Source organism: Thamnophis sirtalis, unplaced genomic scaffold (assembly GCF_051295495.1).
Source record: "Thamnophis sirtalis isolate CommonGarterSnake01/CBP01778 unplaced genomic scaffold, rThaSir2_p1.2 scaffold_2, whole genome shotgun sequence".
Classification (NCBI taxonomy): Eukaryota; Metazoa; Chordata; class Lepidosauria; order Squamata; family Natricidae; genus Thamnophis; species Thamnophis sirtalis.
This window is the reverse complement of record NW_028261382.1, coordinates 81,162,329-81,186,694: the sequence shown is the minus strand read 5'-3', so window position 1 is coordinate 81,186,694 and position 24,366 is coordinate 81,162,329. Positions and strand designations below refer to the sequence as shown.

The 24,366-nt window shown below is 42.1% G+C and overlaps 1 long non-coding RNA gene across 1 annotated transcript in view; it reads left to right on the top strand.

Moving 5' to 3' along the window:
• Window positions 1-24,366, top strand: part of LOC148048955 (uncharacterized) — a 225,059-nt gene that overhangs the window by 26,339 nt on the left and 174,354 nt on the right. The window lies entirely within an intron of this gene.

The following is a 24,366-nucleotide window of genomic DNA, read 5'->3' as shown; positions in this document are numbered from 1 at the left end:
CCAGCTTCCCCATTGATTTTGTTTTTGGGAAACTGGCAGGAAATATCAGAAATTGTGACTGCATGAACATGGAGCACTGCAGTGGCCACAACTTTGTGGATAAAAGTGGTGTGAACATCATGGAAATTTCAATTCCACAGGATCAACGGGTCCCAGATATTTTTATGCATTCCTTTAAGATAGTGGAGTTTAGGTACTTTGCTACAAAAATTGTTATGGTATAATGCACTGTTTGGAGTAACCTGAAGATACAAATAGACAAACTTTTCATTAAACTAGATATAGCCAATTGCAGCAACCGTTTTTTATACATTTCAGCCTCCAGTCCCCTAATCAACTTCGTTGCTCTTCTCTTTCTAGTTTTAAAGTGTCAATAAGAAGGGGGGTGGGATCCAGAATACCTTCTATTAGATACTGTTAATGGATAAGGCAGACTCAGGCTTCAGCAACAACAGCTCTTTATTAAGTGACAATTATGTACAATCCAGCAAAGACTCTTCTGGCAGCCCTTTTATATAGGGAACTGCCAGACCTCTCGACCAATCACACTTGAGTGTTGTTCCCGCCAGATCAGAGGACCTTGGTGGAAACTACCATACTGGCTCTCAGTATGTAACACCTTCTATGTTAGAAAGATGGAGCCATGGACATGCTTCTACCCTAACCCCAATTCACCCATTGTACCTTAAAGTAATGATGAGAGCTCCTTATTTTTCTCATGACAATTATCCTGCCATTTGCTTTTGAAATAAATCTCATTTGTTTTCCACAAATGAAATATAGTTGATGGCAGCAATTCAGAAATTTTGGATATGTGTGTGGTTTTTTTTTAACAGCACTTATGCCTATTAAGTTCCTTTCTGTCAGAAAACAACCTAAGTATTTCTGATGGTGTAAATCAGGGGTTTTGTGTCATCATGGCAGCGCCACGTGACATATCAGAATTTCCCCCCCTTTTTCCTAAACTGGGCATGGGCGTGGCCAGCGCATGACGCGTCTGGCCCACGGACCACAAGTTTGGCAGCCCTGGTGTAGACACGTTTTGCTCAACAAAGCTATATAAAGAATATGTATGAAATTGGCAGGACATCCCATGCAATCACAAAGGACACAGTTATTTCTCTCATGAAGAAAACTAACTGATGAAACGTGGAGCATATCTTCAGGCCACAGAGCAGTTTTTAAAGTCCCCAACTTACTTCTTAATATTCTGAAGAGGCACCACTGAAATCTCTTCAGTGCCTTCATCAGAAAAACACTTAATAATCTTAATAACCTGAGGACTTTATTTTACCAGAAGCTGTTGCATTGAACCACAAATAGATAAAAGACAAGAAAAATAAATCGATCAATTGTGAGCCATTAAGTCAATGTTGACTGTTAGTGACCGCATAGAGAAAAATCCTGTGCCACAATAATAAATAGTAGGTTGCTAAATTGTTCAATATTTAGATTTTCAAGAAAGAGACCTTTCCACCCTTTTGCAGCATCAGTTGACTTTGCAATATATATGCAAACTACAGAGGTAATGAAAGAAATCTACTGCAGTTTTTTTAACCTCTCTCAAATATGTACCGTTTTGTCCACAGTTTTCCCAAAGAAATAGAATTTTGCATAAATGTTTCCTGCAATGAAGAAATAATGCAAATGAATTCCATTTTGAGGTGGTGGTTTTGCTACCCTTAAACTTGCCTTGATGGGTCATGGAATTTTGCATAAAGATTTATTCTGGGACTTTAATAAACAATGGTCAGATGAAAGATAATGTCTGGTATACCTCAAATGGTGATAACACAAGAATAGGTTTAGCTTTTGGCCATCTTTCATATGGTACAGATAGTCCTTGACTTACAACAATTCATTTAGCAACCAAAGTTAAAACAACATTGAAAAAAGTAACCCCATGACCGTTTTTCATGCTTATGACCATCAAAATTCGGATACTCGGCAACTGATTCATATTTATGACTGCTACACCGTCCAAGGGTCGCAACCTTCTGACAAGAAGAACCAATGAGGAAGCCCGATTCACTTAACAACCGCATTACTAACTTAACAACTGCAACGATTCACTTAACAACTGTGGTAAGAAGGATTGTAAAATGGGGCAAAATTCACTTAACAAATGTTTTGCTTGGTAAAATAAATTTTGGGTTCAATTATAGGCCAATGGCTGACTGTATACCAAGGTTGCTCTTTTGTCAAAGCTCTTATGCATGTGAATAAGGCGTAATCAATTTTGTGTCTACAGCAGTGGTGGTTTGCAGGCATACTGCATAACATACTGTACTGCATACGGGCGTACCAGAGCCTGCCCAGAGCACTGGATACCGTTCCGTTCCGGTGCTCCGGAGGGCCTGCCACCCACCTGAGCTCCTTACTGGTCTTTTAAATTTTCAGCGCTTTTGCGCACAGCATGTATAGCGCCTGTGTGACGTTCCACTGAGCAGCTGGAGCACTGCGGAGGCTCACAGAGGTGCTAAGATGCATGTGTGCGATGCACATGTGCACACTGCGCATATCCATGTGGACGGTACCCACCACTGGTCTACAGGCATTCCACAAATGCATGGAAAAATAACAGAGAGATATTTTTCTCTCTTTTTTTAAAAAAAAAATGTTTTTGAACAAGGACAAACAAACATAAAAATAAAAATAAAAAAACCATCTTCCATTACAAATTGTAGAAAATGTGTCAGTTGGTTACAGTATTTCCATGCATCTCTTCCATAGTCACCATCTGCTTTTCATATCAAATTGCATATTTTAAATTCACCTATATTTGTGTATATTACAATTATTATATCTCTACCTTAATTTGTTTATAATTGTTTTACGTCCTTTTATATATAATATTCAAAATCTAGAATGGGATTATATGATAACATTCCATTAAATCATCCTAAAATCATCCAATCACAATACATTTTTATAACATATTCTAAATAAAGCTTTTAAACCTCCTCTCATAATCTCCATGTGTTTATATAAATTTGCATATTATCAAACTAATATATCTATATGTATTGTTATCATTATTTAACTATAGCTATTGTTGCTTCATTTTATACATACTATTAGTAAACTAAATTTAGCTTAATTTTTATTATTTTTCTCTTAACACCATATCAAAAGGCTGAATATCACCTGACTGTGCTTCTCATCCATTTAATAGAATTTTCCAACATATATTTATCTACATATATGTAGCTAAATCACAATATTTTATTCTCATTTACTTGGGGAACACTGCAGTGGCCTAGAAGTGAAGATATTCACCTTCTACTTGGAAAGTTGAGAGTTCAATACTAGGCACTGGCAGATGTTTCTCAATCAGGGTGCAAAGAGAAAATATGTGCTGAGAACTCCGCATAGGCAACTGATAAGAGCATCCAGCCAGTAAATGCTCAGCTCCATTGAATCACTCCAAATGAAGAAATTAAAGGGTCATTAAAAAGAAAAAAAAATCTCATTTACTTGGTGGGGCCCTATCTTGGGTGAGTTTTTCTTCTTACATGTTGTCACTAAGAATCCACATGGAATCGTACACGGGTAGCAGAATTTGTGAATACTCCAACACGGGGAGTTTTTAAGGTGAGATTGTCTGAAATGGTGTAAGGTTTCCTGACTGAGCAGGGAGTTGAACTAGAAGACCTCCAAGGTCCCTTCCAATTCTATTATTCTGCATGTTCATAGCTAGTTTTGCATGCCTTCCTGCTCTTCGTTCTAGATGGTATTCCTAGTGAAATGATGAATTTGTACAGCTAAACACTTAGCCTAAAATAACAAATAATATTTGTTGTTGGTAGTGCTGTGTTTGTTTCTGTGTATATATAGATAGACACACTTTAAATGATGAACTCTTCGTTTAGCATCTGCTGGGAATCCAGCCATATTTTCCTGCTTATTCTTGCCATGGGTTAAGAGGGGTGCTCACTTTGTCAGCACATATCTGACAGCGATCTTAGTGATTTGGAGTCTCTCAATAAAATTAAACAGGACTAGTATCTCATCAGCCAGAAGTGAGGGGGACGGGGTCATTTGGAAGATGGAAACTTTTTTCAGTGAGCATTCTTTACCAGCATGGGGAGTCCATCTTTTCAAACGTGTTTTTCAAATCTATTTATTGTTAAAATAAGCACAGGAATGGCCTCTTGTCTTACTTTTCCCTTTTTATTTCTGTGGTCGCCCATACAATTTATGTGTGAGTGTATTTTATTTCACATTTTCTTTCCTTGAGGAGCAACAGTGAGTTCTGTTTCTTTTTAAGTAGGAAAGCTTTCAGGATAATAAAGCCTGCCAGGATATATTTTCATTAATTTGCTAAAAAGAAGACAATAGCGACACTTCTGAAGGTGGTTTAAAATATTTCAAAATTTTTGAGTTTTGACGGAGGGACGACGCGAAGCCAGGTTTTAACTAACAGAACTGTTTATTCAGGTTGACGGCGATTCAAGGAACGAAAACTCGCGCCAAGGTATTTATATTCTTTTTTAACCAATCACTGGCCGGGGACGAGACAGCAACCGCTGACGTCAGTCCCTCGGCCAATCAACAGTAACATTACGTCGGCAACACCCTCTGGAGCTCTCAGCCAATCAGAGAGCTAGAGAGTGTTACTGACAGCATGAATAATTAACTAATATTTAACACCCCTTTCCCCCAGTTCTGCGCATGCCCGCAATGGAGCATGCGTAGTCCTTAAGGTACGCTGGGCGGCGCCGGACCCGCCCAGATTTTCTCAGTTCAGGGGAAGTCGCCGGCGGAGGAGGACCTCCTCGTGGTAGCTCCTCCCCGAAGGGAGTGTAGCTCCGAGGCACGCCCTTTCGGGAAGGCCCAGAAGGCGGGCTCAACTGCAACGGTAGGTGTAGCCGTGGGGGCGCGTCAATTGTCGTAGGGGGAACCCTCTGGGCAACGTCCTCGGATTGAGCTGTTGGGCTGGCGTCCCTTTGGGTGGCGCTTGGGTAAGCAGGGCCTGGTGTGGCGAAGGCCCTTGTTTGCGGACTGCCGGTTTGAGAACGCTGTTGTTGAAGCAGGAGGGGGCCTGGTGTGGCAAAGGCCCATGGATGTGGTCTCTCGGATTGAGGGCTTTGTGCTTGGTGCAGGTTGAGGCCTGGAGCGGCGAAGGCTTCACATTGCAACCCCGGTGCTGCGGTGTTGTCGCTCAGGGGTTCGCGGCCACCAGCCTGCGACGGGAGACGCCTCCTCAATTGATCCAGGTGGCGTCTCCATTGGGATCCATCAGCCAATTGGACCCTAAAAGAACAGGGGCCGGTCAGGGCAACGATAGCACCAGGCACCCATTTTGGTTCCCCCGTAAAAGACCGAGCCCACACTGGATCCCCTAGCTTAAAGGACCGGGGAGGGAGGACCCCCAGATTGCTCGGCTGATCCCCTGAATAGAGCGGATGAAGCCTATCCAGGGGAGTCCGCAGGCGCCTGCCCATCAAGAGCTCCGCGGGGCTTTTGTTGGTAGTTGGGCAGGGGGTGGAATGTTGGCTTAGCAGGTAAGCCGCCACCCTTGCCTGCCAGTCGCCCCGGTCCATGCGGCTCAGTGCCTCCTTAGCTGAGCGGACCGCCCGTTCTGCCCGGCCATTGCTGGCCGGGTGGTACGGGGCTATGGGCGCATGCCGGATCCCTTGCTCGGCCAAGAACTCCTGGAAAGTGGTGGATGTGAACTGGGGCCCATTGTCCGAGACCACCACGTCCGGCAACCCATGGGTTGCGAACATTTTCCGCAGGGCCCTGACCGTACTCTCGGCTGTGGTAGAGCCCATGAGGACTAGCTCCACCCACCGAGAGTAGGCATCCACCACTACCAGGAAGTTCTGGCCGTGGAAGGGACCGGCGAAATCGATGTGGAGGCGAGACCATGGGCCTCTCGGAGCCTCCCACTCACGAGCAGGCCCGGCTGGGGGGTTGGGCCTGGATAATTGACAGGTCGTGCAGCGGCCTACATGGGCCGCTATCTCTGTGTCCAGCAAGGGCCACCAGACATAGCTACGGGCCAATGCCTTCATTCGTGCTATGCCCGGGTGGTCCTTGTGGAGCAGATCCAGAACTAGTGGCCGGAGTGCGGTGGGGATCAGCACCCGATCCCCCCAGATGAGACATCCCCCGTGGAGGGAGATCTCCGCCTGGCGATTTTTAAAGGGCTGGAAGCCCTCTGCCACTTTGTCTGCTGGCCATCCTCTTAGAACCCAGGAAGAGACCTGGGACAAGATTGGATCGGCCTTTGTGTGGGCCGCTACGTCCGCGGCAGAGAGTGGGAACCCGGAGGCGGCAATGGAGAGGACTGAGAGAGAGGGAACGGGGGCGGTGTCCGTCTCCGGGAGTGGGCAACGGCTGAGGGCATCTGCATGCCCTAGCTGTTTGCCCGGACGGTACAGCAACGTATAAGAATACGCTGCGAGGAACTCCGTCCAGCGAGTCATGCGGGGGGATAGAATGGAGGGGGTCGGCTTGTCCCCCGCCAAAAGCCCAAGGAGTGGCTTATGGTCGGTGACAAGGGTAAAGTGCCGACCGTAGAGGTAGTCGTGGAACCTCTTAATCCCGGACACTGCAGCCAGAGCCTCCTTGTCGATCTGACTGTAGTTGCGCTCCGCCGAGGAGAGTGTCCGGGAATAAAAGGCCACAGGGGCTTCTGAGCCATTAGGGAGGATATGGCTCAGGACAGCCCCTACTCCGAATGGGGAGGCGTCACACGCCAACGTCAGAGGCATCCCATCATGATATTGAATGAGGACTGCCGATGACGTCAGTGTCTCTTTGACAGCCGCGAACGCATGCGCTTCGCGGCTTCCCCAGCTCCAGGCCGCGGATCGGTCGAGCAACCGATGCAGCGGCTCGGCTAGTGACGCCTTGTGCGGAATAAAGGGGGCGTAAAAATTAAGCAGCCCTAGGAACGCCTGTAGCTCCGCCCTGGAGGTGGGAGCAGGGGCGTTCTTAATGGCGGCAATTTTGGATGGAGTAGGGTGAATGCCTTGGGCATCTATTAAGAAGCCCAAGAATTCTACCCTAGGGACAGCAAATGAGCATTTGCTGCTTTTTAATTTTAATCCCGCGCCCCTGAAACGACAGAGGACCTTCCTTAATACTTCGATGAGTTCTGAGCGGCTCGTTGCAGCGATCAGAACGTCATCGAAATATGGAACTACCCCCGGAAGTCCATGGAGCAGGCGCTCCATGAGACTTTGGAAGATCCCCGGGGCCACGGATACGCCGAATTGTAGGCGGCGACAACGAAAAGCCCCACGATGGGTGACGATGGTCTGGGCAGCCGCCGCATCGTCATCCACCGGGAGCTGTTGATAGGCTTGCGCCATATCCAGTTTGGCGAATATGCAACCCTGCCCCAGGGAATGGAGCAGGTGTTGCACAACAGGGACTGGATAGGGGTTTGCCTGAAGGGCCAAGTTGATCGTCGACTTGTAGTCGGCGCAGATTCTCACCGAGCCATCCGGCTTGACCGGAAGAACTATGGGTGTCTCCCATGGAGCATGATCGACTGGCTCGATGACACCCTGCGCCAATAATTTGTCAAGTTCGGCGTCAACCTTGGCCCTTAAGGCAAAAGGCACCCTGCGGGCTTTCAGCCTAATGGGAGCAATCTGAGGATCTAAGCTAAGGGAGATGGGGGTTCCCTTATAACACCCGAGTTGTCCATCAAACACATCAGAGAACTCCTGTAGGACGTCCTCAATTGTTGAAATTTTTACTTGGTGTACCCCCCCAATGGACAATCCCAGTGCCTTAAACCAGTCAAGGCCAAGAAGAGCCGGCAAATCATTTTTTACAATGATGATTGGCAGCTCTCCCTCAAACTTGCCATACCTAACAGGAATAGGAAAGGATCCCAGAACAGGGATCAACTTTCCTTGGTAGTCCCTTAAGAATACCCGGGATGGGGCTAACTTATTTTGGGAAACTGTAGGGCAGAGATGGGAGAACATGTCCCATGACAATAACGATCGGGAGGAGCCAGAGTCCACCTCCATCTGGCAAGGCTGACCTGCCAGGTGGACATTGGCTGTGATTTTGCGGTTGCCTGAGGAGGCCTGATTGATGGAAGTCTCCACTTCCTGCGGTTCGGAAACAGTGTGGCAGTCATCTCCTCTGCGAGCTGGTTTCGGTGGCTGCTGGCGGCGCTGCTGCGGCTTGGTTCTCTCATTAGCTTGGAAGAAGGCAGGGGCCGGCAAGGAGGCTCGGCACACTTGGGCGATGTGCCCCTGCCTCTGACAGCGGCGGCAGATTGCGTTTTTGAATTGGCAGGTTTGGCGGTCGTGGCGGCCTCCGCAGCTAAGGCAAGGCACCCTGGAGTTTTGCGGTGCGGCTGTGGATAGAGCAGGTAGCTTTCGCCGTGGTTGGGCACGGACTTGGTCGATGTTGTCTTGTTCCCGGACCTCACAAGGTGTAAAATCATCATAGTCAATGTCATGCACTTGTGAGGCCGGTGCCGGGTGAGTTGACAGCTGTAGCCGCTCCAAATCTGCTGTTGATTGCTCAGAGAGCTCAGCTGCTCTGGCGATCTCGACTGCCTGGAGTAGTGTGATGTCGTGATGACGGAACATGCGGCTTCTTAAATGTACATCCCGCACTCCGCACACGAACTGCTCGACTAGATTTTCTTCGAGGTTTGAAAAGTCACACTGGGCCGCCACTGTGCGCAGGGCCTCTAAAAATTGACTAATCGACTCCCCCGGCTTTTGTACTCTTCTCCGGAATGCGAAACTGCGGGCTATTTTGGATGGCGTGGGGGCATAATGGCCCTTCAATTTTGCCATCAAATTGTCCCAGCCTAGCTTATATGCCGGTCTGGGGGCAGCCATAGCTCTGGCTGAGGCGAACATAGAGGGTTCGCAGCATGACAAAAAGAAACTGCACTTCTCTTCATCTGTTTGCGCTTGGTTTTTGGTAGCAATTAAATAAGTTCCAAAGCGCTCCATGAATCCTTCCCAGGATTCGCCGGCGGAGCCAAAAGGAGCGAAAGGCGGCAGGGAATTCATATTGATTAAGAGTTCAGTAGGCTGACGTGTGAGGAGCGGAGTGACGGAGGTCGTGACAGGAAAAATTTTCCTCAGCGTTCGGTGCCGGCGCGGATAGCGACTTACAGCAGCTAGCTGAAATAACCTCTCTGTCTTCTAACCTAGGCTTGCGTGGAATCGCCGAATCCCATCCTCGTCGCCAGTTTTGAGTTTTGACGGAGGGACGACGCGAAGCCAGGTTTTAACTAACAGAACTGTTTATTCAGGTTGACGGCGATTCAAGGAACGAAAACTCGCGCCAAGGTATTTATATTCTTTTTTAACCAATCACTGGCCGGGGACGAGACAGCAACCGCTGACGTCAGTCCCTCGGCCAATCAACAGTAACATTACGTCGGCAACACCCTCTGGAGCTCTCAGCCAATCAGAGAGCTAGAGAGTGTTACTGACAGCATGAATAATTAACTAATATTTAACAAAAATCACAACAGAGATTGAGAGGGAGTCTCCTAATGCTGCCAGGATCTTACTGCAGATAGTCCTGACCGCCTTGTCTCGTTACGACAATGACAAAATAGTGACTTTGTGACCAGTCCTTATATTTATGATTTTTGCAGATCTGTAAAGCAAAGGAAAGCTGAAGTAAGAGCATCAGGCCAGTTGGTTTCACTGAGTGACTGATTCAGTTAACAGCCAAGTTTATTTATATATTGAATTAATAGCAGTTAGACTTAGACTTATATACCGCTTCATAGGGCTTTCAGCCCTCTCTAAGCGGTTTACAGAGTCAGCATATTGCCCCCAACAACAATCTGGGTCCTCATTTTACCCACCTCGGAAGGATGGAAGGCTGAGTCAACCCTGAGCCGGTGAGATTTGAACAGCCGAACTGCAGAACAGCAGTCAGCTGAAGTAGCCTGCAGTGCTGCATTTAACCACTGCGCTCTGTTGTGAATTAAAGCATGTATATAGCCATCCATCTTTCAGTCAGCTCTGGGGGGCTTTCAAACAAAAAATAAAAGATTCCTCGGAAGGATGGGAGGCTGAATCAACCTTGAGCCAGGTGAGATTTGAACTGCCAAATTACAGGCAGCCAGCAGAAGTAGCCTGCAGTACTGCACTCTGATCACTGCACCACTGCAGCTATAATGTAAAATTATATGTAATCAGTTTTCCAGCAATAAAATATTTGATTGCTGCTATTGGAAAGCTTAAGGTCAACGTCTGAGTGAATTAACCACAAGCGCTTCTGGTGTTATTTTGTGGATGCTACCACCTACTTTTCCCATTCCATAAAGAACAACTTTTCATGTAACCAAGGGGGTCTCCAAATTTGGCAACTTTAAAATTGTGGATTCAAACTCCCAGACTTGGCATGGCTGGCTGAGGGATTCTGAGAGTTGAAGTTCACAAGTCTTAAAACTGCCAAATTTGGAGGCCTCTGATTTAGTGGAAAGTCCTTCTTTAGTGGAAAGCCCCTTCTGCTTCAGCTTTACAATTATAGCTCTGTATCTGAGGGTTTAACCCATTTTAGATATAGATGAAAATTAATTCCATGCTGAAATCTATTTGGAAATTTTCTTTTCCTGTGAACATCTTCCAGCTGCTTGAAATTTTCTTTTGAATTTCTCTTACTATGTTTTTGAGCCTACGTTATTGGAAGTAGAAAAGAAAGCTATGTCAGCTGAAAAGAGCTAGTAGTTTAGGTACACACTACTTTCTATCCTTCTGGATCTTAAATGACTCTTCACAATTTCCTTATCTGAAAAAAAAGCCCAGTGGAAGGCATGTGAATGTTGACTTTCTTTGAGATTCAATAAAATCAAAGGAGGCAGACAAGTTTAGAGATTATATAATGAAAAAGATGTTTTTCCCCAAGAGGACATTCTTTGTTCTTCCTTGAAGATGTTTCACTTCTCATCCAACAAGCTCCTTCAGTTCTGACTGAATGTTGAGGAAATGGAAGGATTTATATACCCCACCATTCAGTCAGAACTGAAGGAGCTTCTTGGATGAGAAGTGAAGCATCATCAAGGAAAAACAAAGGGAGTCCATTTAGGCAACTTTGGGACAACCATGACCTGCATGACTGAGAACCTCCATAGACATACAAAGAAAAATGAATTCCTTGGTTAGGTAAGAAAGTTCAAGAACATCTGCTATGTCTTCTCCTTTGAAAAGAATCTCAAAGGGGCATTATCTTTCAGCTAACTGAATTAGAACTTACTGAGCTCCCCCCCCCCCAATAGAATTAATATAAAGGTAAAGATTCCCCTTGCACATATGCGCTAGCCATTCCCGACTGTAGCGGGTGGTGCTCATCTCTGTTTCAAAGCCAAAGAGCCAGCACTGTCCAAAGATGTCTCTGTGGTCATGTGGCCTGAATGACTAAATGCTGAAGGCACACAGAACACTGTTACCTTCCAACCAAAGTTGGTCCCTAATTTTCTATTTGCATTTTTGCATGCTTTTGAACTGCTACATTGGCAGAAACTGGGAGAAGACACGGGAACTCACTCCTTTACATGGTGCTAGGGATTTGAACCACAAACTGCCAACCTTTCTGATTGAAAAGCTCAGCATCTTAGCCACTGAGCTACCGCGTCCCTTATAGAGTTAGGTCACGTTATAATGGCTCAGAACCATGTGCAAATCCAGTAGATTGTAATATATTTAGAAGGATGGTCTTCAAAGCTTATAAGTGCATTCATCTCTCAGTGTTTAATACATGTGCATGCTGTTTCACAATGAATTCACTTTGTTCAAATTTATAAGCAATTTTCATTAATGCATTTGATATGAACCTTTTCCTATTACATTCATTGTGTGCTCCTTTTACCTTCTACTGGATGATAATTGCATTTCTTTTTAATTTACAAACTGGAATGAAGATTCAAGTACAAATTGTGGTCTATGACTGTATTCCAATTTACCTACAATTGCATGTTTTGTATTGAAGCCTAAACAAATCAAAATTGTTCCACATCCAATGTTTATTGGAAATCTAGATAGGATTTTATTTTTGAACCTATCCATCTTATTATTCATCTGTCTTTGCAATGAGGCATTGTTGTCATCATAGCAATTTTGAATTTCATTATTCGTAAACATCTTCCATCTCTTTGTCTAGTCAACCTTGTAGAATCTACAAGCTTACCTATTCGATAACAGCAGCTTGATTCTAGAGCGAACATTAAAAAAAAAAACTTTTTATTTGGGCATATTTCAGCAGTACATGTTACCCTATCAGTATTCCAGAAAAAGTCATTAAAATTACAGCTGTTGCACAGAGTTGTAAAAATTTCATTACAATATATGGCAATATACCAATGAATATTATTGCACGATGCAAATATAAGCAGTCTAGAGAATATAAAAACAATTTGAAGACTTAGTTAGCTTTGGGCATACTGTGATTGGAGATATAAAAGAAAAGGTTCTAATTAAATACAGGAAAGCAATTCTGCATAACAAGATATGCATTGTTGATTATGCAGGTACTTATTTTTGCAAATGAATTGGCCATTGGTAAAATATCAGCTGTCCCAGGGATTCAAAGCATTCTTCTCTTAATGACCAGGTTTTGTTCACCTGAATTCTTATGAGGATTATTTAGTGCATTAAATATGCAATATATTAGCACAGAAAATCAGGGGGTTAAAAATTTCAGTCACATAAGTCCATGAGTATTTCCTTTGCCACCAAAAAGGAAGTGGGCCAAAACCTGATTAATTTTTAAGAAGCTTAAGTCGCTCAATTTTTTCCAGATATAGATAGAAAGTTAATGTGGGGAGGGGAGCGGGGTGGAGTGGAGAAGAAGGAGAAGGGGGAGGGGAGGGGAAAGGAGTGGAGAGGAGGAGGAGAGGGGAGGGGAGAGCAGAGGAGAAGACAAGGAGAGAAGAAGAGGGGTGATGAAAGAAAAGTCCTTCTGGGTTCAACTCCAAGTGGGGAAAAAGACACTGGAGACATGGAGGCTGCTTGGAAAGATGGTTTATTGTTGGACACGACCACATGGCTTGAGTCCTGAACGGAAAAGGTGATCACATGCTTCAATGTTGGTGGAGAAGAAGAGAAAGACTGAAGGAGAGGCTTGCTAGGCTTTTTATAACCTGTTCAGTCCCACCTCTCTGTTTCCTGTTCCTGTGTAAGAAATGTATTCTGATTGGTTGTCAGACTCCCATGGGGCCATGCAGGGGCAACTCTCTGGGCTGTGTTTTGAATCCAGGTTTGGTTGAGTTCTCAGATGCCATGTGGTCAGTTGAGTAAAGGGCCAATATTATCATGCTTTTAATCCCACCCACCCCCTGCAGCTGCAGTAGAGAAGCCTTTATTATGTAAGTGGACTAGCTTGGCCTTCTTAATGGCCCATTAACAGTGGGGATGGGCAGGAAGCTACAGGCAACTATTCTGTCTTTTAAAACATGTTTCTTTCTTTTCATATCCAGAGAAATATTCTGCCTTTTCAATATGTCCTAGGATATTTCTTTTTTCTGGGAGAGGGCTGGATGATAACTTCCCACAGGGGAGGGAAGGGAGAAGTCCACTTGGTTATCTGGTTTTGCATGACCTCCAACATGCAGAGGAAAAGCTGGTACAGCATTCGACTGAAGAAAAAAATGTGTACCCCTATTGTGAAGAGACATTATATTTTGATATTTCCTGCAAAGATCTCAAGGTAGCTCTTTTTTCCCCCTCCACTGAGGGAAGAATGAAGATTATTGCTCAATATGGTAAATAGCCATGGCAGCTCCCGATAAATCAAGCTGTAACTCAGCATTCATTGCAGGTCACTGCTACAATGACAATGAAAAAGAAATTAATCTCTTGGGGCCAGGTTAAATGAATGCAAGCAGAATGAAAAGGGTATGAAGGAGAAAATGCTCATTTAAAAAAAAAAAAAGCCACAGACATTTAAAAAAATATCCATGCTCATCTTGTTAAATAACCTACAATTTTAGCATTAGTGAAAAGGCTTTGAATATTTAGTGTACATAATTTTTATACTCCAAGATGATATTCCTTCTTTGGTTCCACCTTTGAAGATGACCCAAAGTAAGTATTGCAAATGACAGCTTAATGGTCATCAATTAATAAACCCAAATTATGTGACTTGGGCCTGATCTTGTGGTTGAAGAAAAACTTTATTATAAGCTTATCACTTTATGTGATTTAAACCAATAAAAAGAATAAAGAATATGGATAAAAAGAGTAAAATAGTAAAAATATTTTTTAATCATAAAAAAGTCATAAGGGGGTTGTTTTGAATGCATGTTTTCTCCTTCCCTTTCACTGTTCCCACTAACCGCTACTTTAGAATTTACACTTTTCTTTGGATTTTAGAGAGTACTGGGAGAGTACTTTAGAGAGTACTTTTTCAGATCATCTCCAATATTTTGCATTAGAAACTGATGAAAGAAATGTCCTTCTGGGTTCAGCTCCAAGTGGGGGAAAAAAACACCGGAGACATGGAGGCTGCTTGGAAAGATGGTTTATTGGTGGACAGAACCACATGGCTTGAGTCCTGAACAGAAAAGGTGATCACATGCTTCCATGTTGGTGGAGAAGAAGAGAAGGGCAGAGGGAGGGGCTTGCTAGGCTTTTTATAACCTGTTCAGTCCCACCTCTCTGTTTCCTGTTCCTGTGTAAGAAATGTATTCTGATTGGTTCTCAGACTCCCATGGGGCCATTCAGGGATAACTCTGTAGGCTGTGTTTTGAATCCAGGTTTGGTTGAGTTCTCAGATGCCATGTGGTCAGTTGGATAAAGTTCCTTAATCCCATGTCCCTGGAGTTGAAGTGGAGAAGTCTTTATTATGTAAAGGACTAGTTTGGCCTTCTTAATGGCCCATTAACAAAGTAGGGATGGGCAGGAAGCTACAGGCAGCTATTCTGTCTTTTAAAACATGTTTCTTTCTTTTCACATCCAGAGAAATATTCTGCCTTTTCAATATTTCCTAGGATATTTCATTTTTCTGGGAGAGGGCTGGATGATAACTTCCTACAAAACCACATTCCAAATGTGTAAAATTCCCTTGCTGGCAATGTGCGGGATTGGGAAAAAGCCTTTCCTCTTTGAATTACTTAAATATCAATTATGAATACATACAATAAATTTTGCCATCACTTGGTATTCTTAAGTTTTGGTCTCTCAGCCTTGTACTGTTGGCAGTGTTTCACTTTTCCAATGTTGTGCCAAAGTGATGGTTACTGTTGACAACATGTATCTTAATGGGTTGTCATCATTATTATTAATTTTCTCTGGAATTTTTCCTAATTTAAAAAAATCTTAATAGTTTCAATTGGAAACTTTATTTTTAAGATTTTTCCAAATGTTGGTTTATTTTCTTCTTTATTGTGGGATTTCCAGCATTTACTACATGATTTGGCAATCACTGATGTGATTATATACTATCTATAACACTTTTTGTACCCATTTCCCCTCAAATTGTAGTTTGGAAAGAATTTTATTCTCTTTATTCTTATTATTTCTTATTTGAAGTTCTGCATCCTTTTTGGCATGGTGTTTTTGATTTGTTCTGTCTTTTAAGTCATATTTCAATATCAATGTGTAATGTACCAATGCCTTGATTGTCTATTAGTATTTTAAATTCTGTCAAAGTCCTGTCTTCTTTCCCAGCATTACATTTTTAATCAGTCAATTAGTCAAATCTTTATTTGGTCATATACCAGCAAGGAAAATACAGAGATCACAGTTAATTAAAATAATATAAATATAAATATAAATAAGAAGTGTATGTGTGTATTATAAAATATCTAAGAGGGGTAAGAGTTAAATTTCTGCTCAATGAAGTCAGGAATATATCATGGTTAAAGTGCTTGCAAATCATTGGATCAATAATAGTGAGATGACTTTTATCTTGATCCAATGGTTTGCAGGTACTTTAACTATGGTAAATTCTTGACTTCATTGAGCAGAAACTTAATATTTATCTGAATATGCCTTATTGACGTACATGATCAAATCTTTCTTGCTCTAATCATCCTTGAAATAAAAAGCATTTAACTGTGATGCTACTGGTGAAATCACTGGACTTATTCTTTTTCCCAGAAGAGAAATCCAATTTTTTTAGCAATTTGACTTGTATTCTTTCAGGTTATTTTCTTTCTTATGTTTCTTTATATTATAAATACCTAGGGAGTCCATTATTTAAACCATTTTTTCTAGAGTCGACAAGAGAGTATAATTCAAGGTTAGGAAAAATCAGGTTTTTTTCCTCCTCCATATGAATCTGTTCTTTGCCAGTCCTGCAAATATTGGAACAATGGAACAATCAACCCATGGAACAGAAGTTGCCTTCTGAAGTTTTGGGAGCTTCATCACTGCAAACTTTCAAGAAGAGACTGGACTGCCATGTGTCAAAAGTAGGGTCTCCTGCTTGGGTTGGGGGTTGGAGAGGATGACCTACAAAATCCCTTCCAACTCTGTTAATCTATAATCTGTTTATTTGAAATTGGGATTGATGCCAGTTGGTATTAAAAGTTCATTTTAGGTATTATATTCATTTTTATTGTTACAATGAGTCACAACCCAGAGAGTTTTAATTTCTCCACTTTTTGAGATCTTTATTTCTTCCCATGATTTGTTGATTTTTTTTTAACAAAGTACATTTTTGTTACATCCTATCAGATACAGTCCTAAGTGTTTTGCTATTTCTTAATTTTCAAGAGAGGAAAATTACATGTAAACCAAGAAACCAACAAAAATCTTTCTTTTATAAATTCTGGTCTTATCTAATTATAATGGGCAAAGATCACATGTAAATCTCCTGGCTGTCCCGGTTTGCAGTTAACTCATTTAATTAAATCCCACAGAAAAGTCTATCTTGAAATCCAGGCTTTTTCAACATCAATCTTTTTCCTCTCACCAACAAGAGAGACATATCCAGGTGAGAAAAAATGCATTAAAGGTTACTTGAAACCAAAGGATTCGTATCAACAGTCTTCGGCTTCAGAATGGATTTTGAGACAATGCCACAGGCTACTGGATCTGTGCATGGTGAAAGGTGTGAGGAATCCGCCAGCCAGAAAACAGATTAACAAACACGATCACATAGGCAAGCAGAGCCTAAAATCCAAGAGTTCTACCGTCTCAGTGTTGTTTGGACAACAGCAGGATGAATAGAGCAGGTCTTCATAAACTCCAAATGTATAAAGTTTTTATTGACAATAAATCCAAGGTTTAGGCATTACGGGGTTCCTTTCTCTTTTTTTTACTCTATTGTAAGTACTTTCAGTATTGTAAACATTATTGCATTCACCAGAAAGCTGAGTATCTTTTTAATAAATATTGGATGTGGCAGGCAAGTCTTTCCAATGTTGGAAAAAGGAATTTCATGTGCATATAGATTTAAGTACCACTATAATCATCATCTCCTCCTCCTCCTCCTCCTCCTCCTCCTCCTCCTCCTCCTCCTCCTCCTCCTCCTCCTCCTCCTCCTCCTCCTCCTCCTCCTCCTCCTTCTCCTCCTGTTATTCACTATAATGTTTCTCATGGATGCCAAGAAATGTTGGCCTAGATGCCCCTATTTACCTTCTTTTGCCCAGTCAAATATCTGATCATCCTAACCAAGAAGAAATGTCTTTCCAAAATTTGGGATGGAAACTTTTTTCCCAACCTATCTGAAAACGCCAAGGATTGCACCTGTGAATTTTTACACTGAAAATTATATGTTTTGAAATTCAGCTCCCATCCTTTTCCTTCCTATTTTTTACTTGCCCATATGGCTGTAGCATTTTTAATCACAAGAAAAGCTGAAATAAATCACCACGCACCATATAGCAGTCTTCATTCTCTTCCCCCACCTTAACTGAAGCACATAGTAATTTCAGCAATTGTGGACAGCCTAAGGCAGACAAAAACCATATTCACATTTTGCTCATCCAGAGGAACAAAGATATAATCATGTTTCTGAATGCAATAATAGAACAAATTATATTTCAATGACATACTTATGGAGGGATCTTTCTTAAATCTCTTTATAGAAGGGTGAATGCTTGCAATTATCTAATTTTAACAAATCAGATTGGGCCGTGCAAAAACAATCTTGATTATTGTTCCACTTTTATCTTCAGGATGAAAGTGCAAAGCAAAATCCAAGAACAAATTTGTGGCTTTGTCCCTGATACCTCTTAGGAAGCTATAACACCACCATGGACACTCAAAACTGGTGAATAGGCAGTCATTAATGATTCAAAGAAAAAGAACTGTGATAATAGGCTTTAAAAATAAAGTCATACAAATTCATTGGAAACATTTATTGCCATTTAAAGAAAGCATTTAATTGACTAGAAGCTACTGGGAAGTAGGAATGAATGGAGAAATCATGCAAATTGTGATACTTTTGCATACAACCAAGACAACATCTGAGAGCCAGTTTGGTCTGCTGATTAAGTACTAGGTCTGAAACGAGAAGACCATGAGCTCTAATCCCAATTTATTCAAGAAGCTAACTGGGTGACTTTGGGCCAGTCATTCTCTCTTGGCCATAGGAAGAAGGCGGCCAAACCAAGCCATTCAAAAAATCTTGCCAAGAAAGCTGCAACAATTTGTCCAGGCAAATCACTAGGAGTCAACCCTGCCTTGAAGGATCAAAACAAAAGAAAACCTAGTGGGTCAGATCTTTTTTGTTCGTTTCTTCCTTTGTTGGTATTTAAGTACAATGACAATAAAGATTATACTTATACTTATTGTGGAGCAGATGTCTTTTTTGCGATGGGTCTAAGAGTTCCTTTTAAGGTGTGCCATTTTGAACCACTTGCGTTGACACCATTTTTATTTTCCCACGTGACCCCAAAGCGTTCCTGCAAAGAAAAGTAGAGGTGGAAGCTTTTCTGTAAAGAAACAAAACCATGGTACTGTATTTGTATGTTTCTTACAGTACAGTGATGGGTTGCAGGCGGTACGCCCTGGTACGGGTGTACCGGAGCCTGCCCGGAGCACCGGGTACCATTCTGGTATGGCGCTCCGGATGGCCAACCCACCCGCCCGTGCTCCTTACCGTATTTTAAAGCTGTTGGCACTTCCACGCATGGCGCATACAGCACCTGTGCGATGCTCCGCTGAGCATTTGGAGCATTGCGGAAGCTTGCGGAAGCGTCATTTGAAGCTACAACGCATGCGTCCAACATGCGTGTGCATGTGGGTGATGCCGGGGCTGTTCCAACCGTACCAGTTGGAATGGAATCCAGAACCCACCACTGCTACAGTAACACTCTTGGAAAAAGAATCCTGTACTGTCTTAGTTGCATTCCTGGGAGGATGTGATATATCCTCCCAGATTGAGAGACTGGGTCTGGCACATGATTACTCAGCTAGCTTCATGGAGAAGAAAGGATTCGGACTTTCCTGGGATCTAACAACTAACCTGCACAAAGCCTTTCACGCTAATACCAAAAATGTAGCATCCAAACAAAAGCAGTAAAAGTAAAGAGCTTATGTGCTATTCATGAGCCACGTCCCCAGTGGAAAATTCTTGAAGTAGGCATGCTGAATTAATGTTTATTTAGGAACTTTTTACTCTCCTCCCCAATTACCTGCTGCAAAGGCAGCAACACCACAATGCCCAAAGTTCTAAAATATCAGAAATAGAAAATGAAAGTCAAAAGAACTGACATAAGCTATATCGGCACAAAAAAGAGCCTTTTAATGTGCTGAGAATCTGGCAGAAAGCCATATAGACAAGGAATGGCTAGGTAGGAAATGCTGTATATCTTGGTGCTGGAGATACTTTCAATGCTCTGTAGAGAATGTCTATTGAGATTGCCATCATTAACAATGTAAAACACATCTAGGGTATGAGAGAGAAGAAACAAGAAAAAAAGTTTCTTAGAAACTTTGCCCTGAATTAAGGACTAATGCATGAGGCACTTGAGGAATGTGGCATGTTATCTTCCAAATATTTCAAAGGAAAGAGTCATCTCACAGGGCAATCCACAGACAAATTTGACGTTGAATGACTTGCCTCACCACGATCTGTAGGGAAAGAAGAATTGGGAATTGAAATGTCTGCAGCTATCACTTTGGGTGGCAATCAAGTAGAGCAGTAAGTTTTACTCTTTCTTCTCTTCCTCTTCCTTTTTTGATGAATGTCCCTCCAGCCAACAATTCTATTTGTTTTCCCCATGTCATCTTTGAATGAAAAATTCAGTAGGACTGTGCAGAGTAGTGCTATAAATATTACAAAGGCAAACTTGGAGAAGTTTTGTCCTTAACCACTTGCCCTGATGAAACATGGATGAGATTTGGAAGGGGGTTATGCAAAGAGGAGACTATAAACAGTGGTGCTAAAGTGTGAGGCCAGGACTTCCTTCTCCTCCCGCAAAGTCAGGAAGCCCTGAAACTGTCCTTAGTGGATGATACATTCCCCCATATATCCAGAAGAATAAATGATGTAACATACAAGGCAGATCTAAACTTACTGCTAAACTCAGGATGAGAACTGGCTGACAATCACTTTTCAGGGTCAGAAATAAATGCCACCACCCTTTTTGATTCTCCGCTCACCCTCAAAGCAACTTTAACCTTGTTTTTCTGCTACATTGCAAAAGTCTACTTTTCCAACCATGTCAGTCTGAGTTCTCCTTTTTATTTAGACTGGAGTGTTTCAGCTTCTTGCAGGCTAACTTCAACAAGACAATGGTTCTTTTGAAAGAGCAAAGCTTCATCTTTCAAATGATACCCTGCTTAGTATGCATTATATTTATATCTCCCTTTATTAGCACTCAGGAAATAAAATAGTGGTTCAGATTGAAGCTCAACAGAGAAAAGTTTGACAATTTGAAGCTAGGCAGAATTTACTTGTTTTTGTTTTAAAAATATTGTTTGTGGAATTGGTCCTCCTCCTCCTCCTCCTCCTCCTCCTCCTCCTCCTCCTCCTCCTCCTCCTCCTCCTCCTCCTCCTCATCCTCATCCTCTCTTAGAATTTTATCATTTTAATCTTCAGGTAACTAAAACAGGATTTCATCATCAGCTCCCAGATAGTCTGTAACCTGTTTTGGGCAGTGTTGATGCATAGGTGAAACTTTCCATCTCAGCAGACTGGCAATACTGTAAAACAATAAAATTCTGTGCTTATTGCAAAAATAAAAAGTCTCATATATAGAGTGGGGGGGGGAAAGAAAACTAGTCCTGAAGAAATAATAAAATGAGCCACCAATCTTCATCTTAACCATCCCAATCTTTCCTTACTGCTTGTTCAGCTCTAGCAAATTTATTATAAAGAATTCATTAATTTAAAACATATCAGTCATCCCCAAAAGAGAATAACTACATACCAAGATATAAAAAGGGTCATTCCGTCAGGCAGATCCTCAATTGGCTGAAATAACACCAGATTTTCATTGGCAAGGAATTATGAAGCAACAACACAAGCAATCAACTGAAACAGGTTGTTTTTATTATGTTGCTTCATTATATCATGAAGGTGATAGCAGGCTTTTTTTTAGTAATTTCAGCTTTTCTTTTTCTCAAAGATGTGACCACTGATTCACCATTACTTAACAAAGCTGTATCCAGAAATATTAAACTGTTATACCATGAGGGAAGGGAAAGAATCTATCATCTATCATCATCTGTTCTTTATCTCTATCTCTATGTACCTATTATCTATCATCGATCCATCTTTATCTTTGTATGTATGTATGTATGTATGTATGTATGTATGTATCTATCTATCTATCTATCTATCTATCTATCTATCTATCTATCTATCTATCTATCTATCTATCTATCTATCTATCTATCTATCTATCTACCTACCTACCTACCTACCTACCTACCTACCTACCTACCTACCTATCTATCTATCTATCTATCTATCTATCTATCTATCTATCATCTTCATCATCATTTTAGCCAATGTCTATTCACTGCAGGATGAAGGCTTCTTCTGTATGTTTCCAACCAATATGGTCCAGAGCTTTCCTTTGCCAATTGGGCCTACAATATATGTTGATGTTGTTGATCCAACTTGTTTTAATTCTTTTTCATGGATGCTTTTTATCAAGTGAGATCCATTCTATGACTGCCTTGGTCCACCTGTCATCCGTTCTTCTTGTGACCAGCCCATTTCCATTTCAATTCTTCTACTGTCTTGATGATATCATATAGCTACTTTTGTTTGTTTTCTAATCCATGTGCAGATCTCTCTATCTTGTCTTGTAATGTCAAGCATGTATCTTTCCACGTTCTTTGAGCCACTCATAGGCCTGTTTGTTTGTCTGTCTATCATCTCTATTTATCATCTCTATCTATCATCTACCATCTATCTCCGGCTATAAATTGATTTAGCTTTCATTTTCCTTTAGGGTCCCTAAGTATTTATTGACTATCTTATCCCTTTTCATATCAATTTAATTTCTATCTTAGCTTCTTTTTAAAGTGATCTATCCTTCCTGCTGTGCTGTCAACTTTGCTGCATTCTTTGGAGGTCATCTTGCCCAACTTATGAAACAAGAAGGAAAAGATAACTTAGTAGAAAGAAACTCAATTCTGTGAGATAATGCACACAAAGAAGTCATTGACTACTATAGATTTTTTTAAAAATATTAAAAATGAAAACTTCCACAAATTCTGAATCTTCTTTTGTTGTGGCTAACATTCACACTTGAACAACATTCAGGACAATGTTGTTATCTGAACACATGAGAGATGTTGGATTAAAATCTCTCTGCCCTTTCATGGAAATTCATTATCTATCTAGTGAATACTTGCAAGTCTAGAACTCTCAGACAAGCCCAGAGAACTTGCTGTATTGGTCCCGTTAGCCCAACTGAAATTGTTAAACTAAGGTTATAGCTGAAAAATAAGAACTCCCCAGGAGGGCACAATACTCCATCTCAGCTGCTAAAATGAAATATTGACTGGTGGGCACACTTTTGAAACAGTTTTGATCAAAGTCATAAACCACATACTGAAAATATCTCTGTTATTTTTCTTTCTCCGTTTTTCCCTACACTTATGAAAGGAGACCGATTTGACTCCTCTAGCTGTTGTCCAATCAACTGATTAAGTGTTAACTAGTAAGCCCGACTAGATATTTATTTGGGAAATTAGCGAACTGGAGGGCACGGGAAAATATACTTGCTGAATCTAGGATTATATATATGTGGTTTTTCAATGGTTTGCTGGAGAGAAAAAAAATCTTAAATCCCCAGAGGAAGCCTATATGTGATATGCCTTCAAAACAGCTAATTTTGGAGAACAATTTTGGAACATATGGGAGACCTCAACCCTTAACAGACACGGTTAAGTTGATTTAGCAATTGTAAGTTGGCATTTATTTATTTACTGGATTTATGTGCTTCCCCATCTTGTCCAGAGGTAACTCTGGGCAGCTTACAAACATTAAAGTCAGAAATGTGAAAAGATAAAACAGTGATAACCATCATAGTCATACTGAACACTTATCAGTAAAAGTTTAAAAGGGGAAAGGAGCACAAAGACCATGGGGGAATGTGGGATCTTCTTCTCTCAAACTGCCATCAGCATGATATGCCCCTGCCATTGGTGGCCCAGCTTAAAATATTGTACAATAACATTCATACACAAGTAAGACTTGACGAACAAGGTCAGTCTTGTCCAGGGGTGGGCTTCAAAAATTTTAGCAGTGGGTTCTCTGCCTGGTTGCTGGGTGGGCGTGGCTATGTTGGGCATGGCCTAGTCGGCCTCCTGCACCTTAGTGTGTGTGTGTGTGTGTGTGTGTGTGTGTGTGTGAGAGAGAGAGAGAGAGAGAGAGAGAGTGAGTGAGTGAGAGAGAGTGAGTGAGTGAGTGTGTTATCACCCTCCCTGGGCTCTGGAGGCTTTCCTTGAGCCTCCAGGAGTGTGAAAATGTTCCTCTCCCGGGCTCCAGAGGCATTCCGGAACTTCGGGGAGGCCAGTTTTTTGCCCTCCCCAGGCTCTGGAGACTTTTTTCAAGCCTCTGGAAGGGCGAAAACAGCTGTTTTGCCCTCCCCTGTGCTCCAGAGGCCCTCCGAAGGCCAGAAACAGGCCCGTTTCCAGCCTTCTGGAATTTCTGGGAGTTCAGCTTTTCACCCTCCCTGAGCCACCCCGTGGGCCCTGCACTTACCTGGCATCCAAAACGGGCCGCACAGAGACTCTTAGGAGGGAAGGGGCAGGGTGGGAGGGGCGGGGTGCGCAGGGCCAGCCAGGGTTGAGATTTGTGGGTTTGCCGAACTGAGCAGATCCTTAGTTAGAGGATTACCTAAACCCATATGCAGCAGTCTAACTTGTCTTGTAGAATCTACTTTCAAAAGGGTTGCACGAGATTCTACTTTAGCATCTTTCCTATTTGAAGAGGTTTAAGATCTCTGCATATCTCAGAGCTATCAATCAATAACATTTATTATTATAACACTTGGAATAC